The following is an 11426-nucleotide window of genomic DNA, read 5'->3' as shown; positions in this document are numbered from 1 at the left end:
AAGTATATTTTTCGATGGTGTAGTTAGTTCTTTTCAGCTCTATTCTTTAGTATACTCACCTCTCTGTTATGGTTTTTAGGAGTGTTCCAAAGTCCCGATCTTGTTCTCATATCCCGATTTCCGGTAAGGAAAATAGGGTAGATTTGTATGCTTTTATGTTGTTCATATATGTTCATGTTACAAGTATGATATGTTGTTTTTGAATTGTTTAGATAATAATCACATAATTTGTTTAGATAACAAATATATAACTTGTTTAGATAACAAGTCCCAATAGTAGATTCCTTGGGCATATGATTGTTTAAATAATAGCCCCATAAATTTATATAACTTGTTTAGATAACTAGCCCCGTAAATTTATGGGCATATGATTGCTGACCTAGCAAGTCCCAAGAAGTATGATGGCCATTATAAAAGATGTTGTATGTATATAGTTATATGATTATAGTTTACAGTTTATAGTTTATAGTTTATGCGTATGTATATGTTTCATACGTGTAGTAGATTTTCCTTGCTGTGCATTAGGCTCATTCCTTTGTGTTTTATATGTGTAGGAAAATAGTTTTGGCGGCATGAGGTTCTTGCAGCTTGGGGAGGTGTATTGAGGCAGGATGGAATTGGTAGATTGCGTGTACGATTCGAGGATGAAGCTTTTAAGTCTTTTAGTTATGATTTCTATGTATTATTTTTCTGCACTTTATGTTGTAACCAATTTATTTAAGTTATGTTTTGTTTTATTTTAAAAACAATGGGATCCCATATGCTAAGTAAGATTTTTATGTATTTAAACCTTTACTTTACAGTTTTAAATAAAGTTACGGTGTTTTCATATGTACGTTTTTCTTAAGATTAGTATAGTAGTTATTAATGGTCCAAGGTCTAGAATAGTTGGGTCGTTACAGTTGGTATCAAAGAAACGGTTCATTCGCATGAAGTTCTCCTCGATACACACACTCAAAGCTCTAAATCTGACCGCCAAGTAAGTATGTATGATTATAGTTATTACGTTTATATATAGCTAACGATTGTCGCCTTTATGTTTCAGTTAAGAATGAACGGAGCATTAACCTATGGGGATATCCGAGCCATTAAGGCTTTAAAAAGAATTAGAGAACCAAAAAACACCGTAGGAGTCCTAAAAATAAACATCGGAGGCTGGTTTTGTTCCACAGAGAAATAGGTCATCTCCAAGAGACTAAGCAGATCATGATGAGAGCAACGGAGCAATACGTTTTAGTAATAAGACTATTTAGAGATTATTGTACCATAATTGCAGCCTTAGAGGAGATATGGGAGACAATGGATAATGAAGATGAATTGCCGGTAGCGATGAGATATTATTTTCTCTTAATTAGGTTCACTTCAAAAATGGAGTTTCAGTTTACAAATGAGCAAAAGCATAGAATTTTTAAGAACCTTCCTCGAGGGCATTTTGAGGCACATGATAATGAGGACTATGAGGAAATAGAAGATGATATGCTAGATGAAGGATCGGATATAGAAGATCCCGATTTTTAGAATAGTTAGTTTCATTGTTTGTTTTTATTTATTATTTTTTTTCTTTTATGGTTGTAAATAGTGAAAACTTTTTTTTCCAAACTAATATCAATGTTATTTTGTTAACATGTATGAGTTTTATTTTCTTTCACAATCATAATAAATAATAAATAAAAAATAAATAATGACTAAGTTCGGTGAGGGTGGATACAAATCAATGAACCAAGTTTCTATATTGAGAGTCAAGGGGCCATAGTAGTAGGAACGATTTTACCGATCCCAACCCTCTCTCAATATGGTTAACTTTGGAACAAAGATGAGTTTCGAGCCTGAGAATTAAGTCATATAGGATGATTAGAAACAGACTTAGAAAATAATAAAGATGGCTTGTTTTTCTAAGTATAGAAACTCGCTCTAATAATAAAGAAGACTTATATATAATTTTCATAAGAAGTTATAATCAATAGGTCCGAGTTATGTTTGTTTAGATTAAGTTTTTGCCTTAGAGCCTATTGGGGTAAAGTTCTGACATGTTTCTCTCAACTGTTAGAACTCTGCTGCGATGTCACTTCGAAGATCTGCTCGACCAACGGAAACGCCTCCAACACTGCTCCAGTGAACAATGAAGCCCCTCCGGTTCGCAGAAGGGGAATGCATGCTACTGCCAGCCGCAACGCGCCGCCGCCACCAGCTGACAACACTACGGAGATTTCCAGACTGCGACAACAAGTCGAGGAACTATTGCAGCAACAACGACAACAGGCGCATCCCTAGACTCAGCCTCCGCCTTCGCTGATGCCACAGCCACAGCAAATGACCTTAGCACCCCAACAAGTTGGTCCATATGCGGGATGGCCAGTGGCGAATTATGCGCCATATCCAGTATAGCACATGGAGCCATTTTATGAGCGGTTCCGTAAGCAGCACGCTCCGAACTTTGAAGGGACTACAGACCCCTTCGAGGTAGAAGAGTGGCTAAGGAACGTGGAGCCAATCCTAATGCACATGAACCTCAGCAACACGAACCGCATATCCTACATTTCGTCCTTGCTCAAGAAAGATGCCAGGATATGGTGGGACTTAGTCCAGTAGACGCATGATGTTGCCACCATGACTTGGACTCGATTTGTGGAGCTGTTCCACAAGAAGTACTATAATTCGGCTGTACTCGCTTCAAGAGTTGAGGAGTTCACTGGCTTGAAGCAAAGGACTTTATCAGTGGCAGAGTATGCCCAGCAGTTCGACCGATTAGCTAAGTTCGCACCAGAAATGGTGCCAACTAACTATCTGAGGGTGTCTAAGTTTGTTAGAGGACTTTGACCGAAGATCGAGCTAGGGGTTAAGCTAGCAAACCCAGGAAACACTACTTATGCCGACGTTCTAGAGACGGCAATAGAAGTAGAAAGGATGCAGGCTAATGTTAGTAAAGAAGAAGCCAATAAGCTTGAGCCTAGACAGTAGAATCAACCTCACACTAGTCGGAACAACAACCATAGCAGCAGTAATCAGTCCAGCCACAACCCGACCTACTACCTCCATTATTTGTTCGTGCCCTTTTATCACTGTCAGACTGTTTGTTGTGAGGATGCCTTCTTTTCTGACCGTTATTGTTGTTGTTACTGGACTAATTATGGTTGTTGTGGCTGGACTGATTACTGCTGCTATGGTTGTTGTTCCGACTAGTGTGAGGTTGATTCTACTGTCTAGGCTCAAGCTTATTGGCTTCTTCTTTACTAACATTAGCCTGCATCCTTTCTACTTCTATTGCCGTCTCTAGAACGTCGGCATAAGTAGTGTTTCCTAAGTTTGTTAGAGGACTTTGACCGAAGATCGAGCTAGGGGTTAAGCTAGCAAACCCAGGAAACACTACTTATGCCGACGTTCTAGAGACGGCAATAGAAGTAGAAAGGATGCAGGCTAATGTTAGTAAAGAAGAAGCCAATAAGCTTGAGCCTAGACAGTAGAATCAACCTCACACTAGTCAGAACAACAACCATAGCAGCAGTAATCAGTCCAGCCACAACAACCATAATCAGTCCAGTAACAACAACAATAACGGTCAGAAAAGAAGGCATCCTCACAACAAACAGTCCGACAGTGATAAAAGGGCACGAACAAATAATGGAGGTAGTAGGTCGGGTTATGTAGAATACCCGCAATGTGCTAAGTGTCAGAAGAAACATCCTGGTGAATGTTAGAGAATATATATTATTGCTCAATGGAAATATGGAAAAACCAATATATACAACTCTATGCAAAAAAATACAATGGACTAGATGATAGATAAATAGGTTTACAACTCAATGACCAACAATACAAGTAAATGTAGAGAAGAGAGAAAGAAGAGAATCATTAGAACTAAAACTCTTAAACAAGAGATACTAATAAATATGTAAATAGAAATAGAAGAAGAGGATTACAAACTCAATACAATAATAATACAAGAAGAACAATTGAATGAAAAATCAATGGAAAACACAAACTCACTCAACCAAAGTGTAGAGTAGTGGGGATCACCAACTTGAACAAGGTTCAAGACCTTTGTCCAAAAGCTTATTTCCCCTATTCTCTAAGCACTAAGGGATCTCTCAAGGAAATAGCTCTCTGGAATAATCAAGCCTCAAGGTGTACTTTTCAGCCAAGTGCTTTGTGGATGAAAAATGGTGTGTCATACAAGTGAGCATTAGGCTCCTATTTATAGAATTTGAGATACCCCTTTGAATTTCGAATTCCACCAATCCCCATGGCTGTTACCAATGTTTAATTGGATGTTTATGGAATTAAAATGGAGATTTGGGAGTTATTTAGGATGTTAGAACTGTTCAATTTGAAAAAAACTGAAAATTCACATAGGCTGTCAGCCTCACTGGCCGCGGCCACGACTTTTCAGTGGCCGCGGCCACTGGCTTCTGTCCCCCAGGCCGCGGCCACATGCCATTTTCAGCACAAAAAAGTCATTTTTCCAAAACTTTCCAAATCCTTTCCCACATGATTTTGTAACCTCCAAACACCTATTGGGAGTTAAAAACATGTCTCCAACAGTCATATATCATCATGACTTTGTGAAATCCAATCTCAAATGTGTAACATATAATATACACATTATTGGGTAATATTTGGGAGTTACAAATTTGTAACTGATTTTGTAACTCCAAAATATGTCACATTTGGGCACACACATTAGTCTAATTTTGTGACTCTCAATAATATGTTACAAGGTGTGACAAATCACATTTTTGTCACATTATTTAATCTAATATTATATTATATGAAATAATATAATAGTGAATGCCATGCAAACACCAAGGGATGCTTCAACTGTGGTCAGGAAGGTCACTAACAAAGGCAGTGTCCCCAGCTCAAGCCAGAAGGGAAAAAGGAAGACAAGATGGTTCCTGCCAGGGTATTCGCCTTAACCCAAGGAGAGGCTGATGCTAGCAATAAGGTGGTCACAAGTCAGGTTTCTATCCTCAATAATATATGTTATGTATTATTTGATTCGGGAGCCACTCATTCGTATATCTCGTTAGGAATGATAGAAAAACTAGACAAACCTTGTGAAAGATTTAGAACTAGGTTTGTAACCGAGTTGCCTTCGGGCAAGGTAAATCTATCATCACGGATAGTACGAGGCGTACGGATCAAGATTGAGGACGTAGAGCTAGAGGAGACCTGATAGAACTAGAGATCAAGGACTTTGACGTGATACTAAGCATGGACTGGCTAGCACGGCATAACACAACCATCGATTGCAAACGCAAGAAGGTGACGTTCGAGAATCCTGACGGCCAGAAACTATGCTTCATTGGACAAGCTTCAGGACTACGCACCCTGTTAGTATCATCTCTCAAAGCCCAAAGAGTGATGGAAAAAGGATGTCAATCATTCTTAGCTAGCATCACTGATGTGGTAAAAGAAACACCACTTAAGGTTCAAGACGTCCGCAGTGTAAGAGAATTCCCAGAGGTATTTCCCGATGACTTACCAGGATTGCCGCCGACTCAGGAAATTGACTTCACGATAGAATTAGTACCGGGCACAGAGCCTTTCTCCAAGGCACCATACCGGATGGCACCTACGGAACTCAAGGAGTTAAAGACGCAGCTACAAGAACTCCTATACTTGGGTTTTATTAGGCCGAGCCATTCGTCATGGGGAGCACCAGTACTATTCGTGAAGAAAAGGGACGAAAGTATGCGGATGTGCATAGACTACCGCGAGCTGAATAAAGTAACGATTAAGAATAAGTACCCGCTACCCCGGATTGACGACTTGTTTGATCAACTCCAAGGTGCGACTGTATTTTCAAAGATTGATTTACGGTCCGGGTACCATCAACTCAAGGTGCGGGGAGAAGATATTCCTAAGACAACTTTTAGAAATCGTTATGGGCATTACGAGTTCTTGGTTATGTCTTTTGGTCTTACCAACGCACCAGCTGCGTTTATGGACTTGATGAATAGAGTCTTCAAGGACTACTTAGATAAATTCGTCGTAGTGTTCATCGACGACATCTTAGTATACTCCAAGGATCAAGTAGAGCATGAGAAACATTTGAGGTTGATTTTGTCACGACTAAAGGAGCATAAAATCTACGCCAAGTTCAAGAACTACGAGTTTTGGCTTTCGCAAGTAGCGTTCCTCAGGCACATTATATCCAAGGACGGAGTTGCAGTAAGCCCATCAAAGGTAGAGGCCGTGAAGGATTGGCCAAGACCAAAGAATGCATCCGAGGTAAGGAGCTTTCTGGGATTAGCAGGTTATTATAGGAGATTCGTAGAGGGCTTTTCTAAGATAGCCACTCCGCTCACCAACCTGACCCGGAAACAGCAAAGATTCAACTAGAATGATAGATGTGAAGAAAGCTTCCAGTTGCTTAAGGACAAGCTATGCTTAGCACCAGTACTCTATGTACCGACACCCAATGATAAGTTCGTAGTCTACTGCGATGCATCGAAGCAAGGGTTGGGTTGCGTGCTGATGCATAATGACAAGGTGATAGCCTATGCCTCACGGCAGCTGAAGGAGTACAAGCAACGCTATCCAACGCATGATATGGAGTTGGCAACAGTGGTCTTTGCGTTGAAAATCTGGCGCCATTATCTTTACGGAGAATGATGCGAGATTTATACGGACCGCAAAAGTTTAAAGTACTTCTTTACTCAGAAGGAGCTCAACATGAGGCAGCGCAGGTGGTTAGAGCTAGTGAAGGATTACGAATGTGAAATCTTATACCACCCGGGAAAGCCAAACGTAGTTGCCGATCCTAAGTAGGAATGGGAAAGAGTTATGGAAGTTTAGCAGCACTAGCCGGAATGGGAAAGCTGCTGCATCAGGAGCTGATCAATGCCGGAATAGAGGTAGTTATTGGCAAGCTGGCTAATTTGTCTATCCAGTCAAATCTGCTAGAAGATATACGGATTGGGCAAGGGCATGATGACACACTAGCGGCACATATGGATGCAGTCAGAGAAGGCAAGGCCACAGATTTCTCAATATTAAGTCAAGGATTATTGAGATATAAGGATCGAGTATGCGTGCCAAATGATCAAGGGATTAAGATGGAGATTCTAGAAAAAGCGCACTGTACCCCGTACTCAGTTCACCCAGTATCGACCAAGATGACTCACGACATCAAGGTAATCTATTGGTGGCTAGGGATGAAGAAGGACATAGCGGAGTTTGTGTTTAAGTGTCTAGTATGCCAGCAAGTGAAAGCAGAACATCAGCGACCCACAGGCTTATTGCAACCGCTTAGCATACCAGAATGGAAGTGGGACGATATAGCTATGGATTTCGTGACAGGTTTGCCACGAACGAATAAGCAGCATGATTCGGCTTGGGTAGTAATAGATAGACTAACCAAGTTCGCTCATTTCCTGCTTGTTAAGACTTCATACACGACAAACCAATATGCAGACATCTATGCCCAAGAGATAGTACGGTTGCATGGAATCCCCAAGACAATAGTATCGAATAGAGGATCGGTGTTTACATCGAGATTTTGGGGAAGTTTACCACAAGCCATGGGTACTAAGTTAAGTCTTAGTACAACTTTTCATCCTCAGACAGACGGGCAGTCCGAGCGTACGATTTAGATTTTAGAGGATATGTTACGCGCTTGTGTACTTGATTTCGGAGGATCATGGAATAAGTACTTACCGCTGATAGAGTTCTCCTACAACAATAGCAACCAGTCAACGATCGGGATGGAACCTTATGAGTTTCTATATGGAAGAAGGTGCCGATCACCGTTGCACTGGGACGAGGCAGGAGAAAGGCAGCTTCTTGGTCTCGAAGCTGTTAGAAAAGCTCAAGAAGCAGTAGTACTAATTAAACAACGTATGCTTGCTGCTCAAAGCCGTCAGAAAAGCTATGCGGATGCCAAGCGATGAGATGTGGAATTCAAAGTCGGAGATCAAGTCTTCCTGAAGATATCTCCTATGAAAGGTGTAAAGCGGTTTGGGAAGAAAGGCAAACTTAGTCCCTGATTTATAGGTCATTTTGAGATATTGGACAAAGTGGGAGTAGTTGCGTATAGACTAGCCCTACCGCCAACCCTAGCTAATAGCCACAACGTGTCCACATCTCAATGCTACGCAAGTATGTGTCAGACCCATCTCACGTTCTCAAGTACGATATGATAGAACTCCAGAAAGACTTGAGTTACGAGGAACGACCGGCTAGCATCCTGGATAGAGGGGTGAATCAGTTACGGTCCAAGAGTATTCCAATAGTCAAAGTCCTATGGAGTAATAGTTCTGAAAGAGAGGCAACGTGGGAGTTGGAGGAGGACATGCAAGGCCGGTATCCGGATTTATTTGGTAAGTAAATTTTGAGGATGAAATTCTCTTTATTTGGGGAGAATTGTAGAGTCCAAGAACTTTACTTAGCTAGTTAGATAGTAGTATTAATAGTAATAGCTAGTAGTAGTTGTAGTATGTTTATGACTGTGGATTTTGGTTCAATCCGGGATTTAATTGGAAACTCGTAGTAACACTAGTAGATTTTTGTAAGTTTAACCTATAGTTTAAGAATATTAATTATAACCTAAGGTTTGATTAATATGACTGGTTATAGAGATGATAATTATTATAACCCAAGGTTTAGATAGAACCAATAAGAATATGACACTTGTCATGAGCATGGTTATTCGTAAGAGCCAATAGGATTATGACATTTGTCATATGCATGCTTATTAAGGAATTATTATTTTAATGATAAAATAAGGGAAATATAAGACTTAGTCTTCACCAGAATCTGTTAGGAGCATGACATTTGTCACAATTTTATTTATTTGTGGATTAGGTTGTTATTTAGATAATTAAATAGATTTTTCGTAATTTTAGGGTACTGTAACTTCCGACCTATTTTTTACCCAGTTCTGTTATGAATTTCGAAAAATATTATTTCAAAAAAGTTGTAGATAATTGAATTAGCTTTCTAACAGTATAAAGATAATTTAAATTGGAGTCCTACAACCCCAGATATGTTGATTTTACTTCAGGTGAGTTTAGAGTTACGAGATTTAGGGAGTTAGAAGTTAGGATTCTATTTGTTTTTATTATTTTTGTTTTTAAAAAATCAAGCTTTGACTCCTTAAACCTCTCTCTAAACAATTTGACCAAGTCCTAAGCCTTTTGTTGAAGAATATTCAAATATTTTCAATTAAATTCATTATTTTTATTCAAAGCCAAAAAGAAGATTTTTATTCCTATAACTCTATAAATAGGACCTAGTACCCAGCCATTTCTTCATTCATCAAGCTGAGTTCAGAGTCTACACGCTGCTAGGTTATCTTAGAGTGTTAGACACTTGGATTGGGGCTATAAGCTTAATAAACACTTGAGAAGTAAGGTTTATAGTATATTTCGGTTCGAGGTGTAGTTCGGTCATAGAAGCATTCTAGGTATTCCTTATTCTTGTTCCTTTATGTATTGATTCTTATAGTTTTTCTACTCAAATCCTAACTCATATTCTCTATTCTTGGTTAGGCATCTAAGATCTTGAACGTAAGATTTTGTTGGTAAGTATCTTTTTCGATGGTGTAGTTTGTTCTTTTCATCTCTATTCTTTAGTATACTCACCTCTCTGTTATGGTTTTTAGGAGTGTTCCAAAGTCCCGATCTTGTTCTCATATCCCAATTTCCTGTAAGGAAAATAGGGTAGATTTGTATGCTTTTATGTTGTTCATATATGTTCATGTTATAAGTATGATATGTTATTTTTGAATTGTTTAGATAACAATCGCATAATTTGTTTAGATAACAAATATATAACTTGTTTAGATAACAAGTCCCAATAGTAGATTCCTTGGGCATATGATTGTTTAGATAACAACCCCATAAATTTATATGACTTGTTTAGATAACTAGCCCCGTAAATTTATGGGCATATGATTGCTTAGCTAGCAAGTCCCAAGAAGTATGATGGCCATTATAAAAGATGCTGTATGTATATAGTTATATGATTATAGTTTAAAGTTTATAGTTTATAGTTTATGCGTATGTATATGTTTCATACTTGTAGTAGATTTTCCTTGCGGGGCATTAGGCTCATTCCTTTGTGTTTTATATGTGTAGGAAAATAGTTTTGGCGGTGGGAAGGTTCTTGGGAGCTTGGGGATGTGTATTGAGGCAAGATGGAATCGGTGGATTGCATGTACGATTCGAGGATGAAGCTTTTAAGTCTTTTAGTTATGATTTCTATGTATTATTTTTCCACACTTAATGTTGTAACCAATTTATTTAAGTTATGTTTTGTTTTATTTTCAAAACAATGGGATCCCATATCCTAAGTAAGATTTTTATGTATTTAAACCTTTACTTTACAGTTTTAAATAAAGTTATGGTGTTTTCATATGTACGTTTTTCTTAAGATTAGTATAGTAGTTATTAATGGTCCAAGGTCTAGAATAGTTGGGTCGTTACAGACGCGTTGCCTGGGCATTCCGTACGGGACCGTAAAGTGACGTATTTTTGGCTCCAAAATTCAAATTAAAATGCTATAATCTCATTGGTTGAGTCTAATGAGGGTTCATTTACTAATCAAGAGGGTCATTTGAGTTAATTGTGAGTTGGTCACTAAGCTCTCTCTCTCTCTAGCACTCAAGATTACTAGTTTTCTCGAAGATGTTCATCAAGAAAGCTTCACTTTCATGAAGATTCAAGGCTTGTAAATTCCAATTTCATTCTGTTATCCCTAAAAAATCCAGAGATTACGTGGTGAATGAGAAAGTGGCACGTGGCATTACAAATCAGAGAAAAACGATGAAGTATTGAAAAAAGACCGATGAGCAAAAACGATAGGTCCAGGACCTATAGAAAGTCAACCCGGCCTAAACCCCTTAGGGGTGGTCAGCCTGACTACAACCCCTAGGGGTGGTTGGCCTAAGCATGCCCAAGAATCCCTTGAGGTGGTCGTCCAATCCTATCCTTTATAGGGTGGTTGGCCTACACTCCCAAAGACACTTCAGTGGGTAAAACTAATGCTCGTTCAAACTGAGATCAACATGCCTATCACCCAGCAGATCACCAGGCCTAGCACCCAAAAGATCACAGGTCTATCACCGAGAGGACCAACGGGTCTAGCACCCAAGCTCTAAAGGTTCATCGAGCCTAGAACCTAAGTCTCATAAACCAATCAAGACTGAGCATTTTCTTGAAGGTCTCAATCATGCATTATTAACCACGATCCAGAGAAGACAACGACAAGACCCACGATCTCATAATCATAGGAGGGTGGACACGTCTCTGCACTCCCAATGATATTGTACCAAACCATGATCCCCACTCTTACTGATCATGTAACAGCCTCTGGGTACTATAAATAAAGGACCCAGGGCTTCATTTCAAGGGATCTCTTTTTTTTGGACATTTTGGATCTGTCTTTTGGACAAACTTGTGAAGAGTGAACTCTAAGTTGATCTT

Source organism: Humulus lupulus, chromosome 1, assembly GCF_963169125.1.
Source record: "Humulus lupulus chromosome 1, drHumLupu1.1, whole genome shotgun sequence".
NCBI lineage: Eukaryota > Viridiplantae > Streptophyta > Magnoliopsida > Rosales > Cannabaceae > Humulus > Humulus lupulus.
This window is presented reverse-complemented; position numbering follows the sequence as displayed.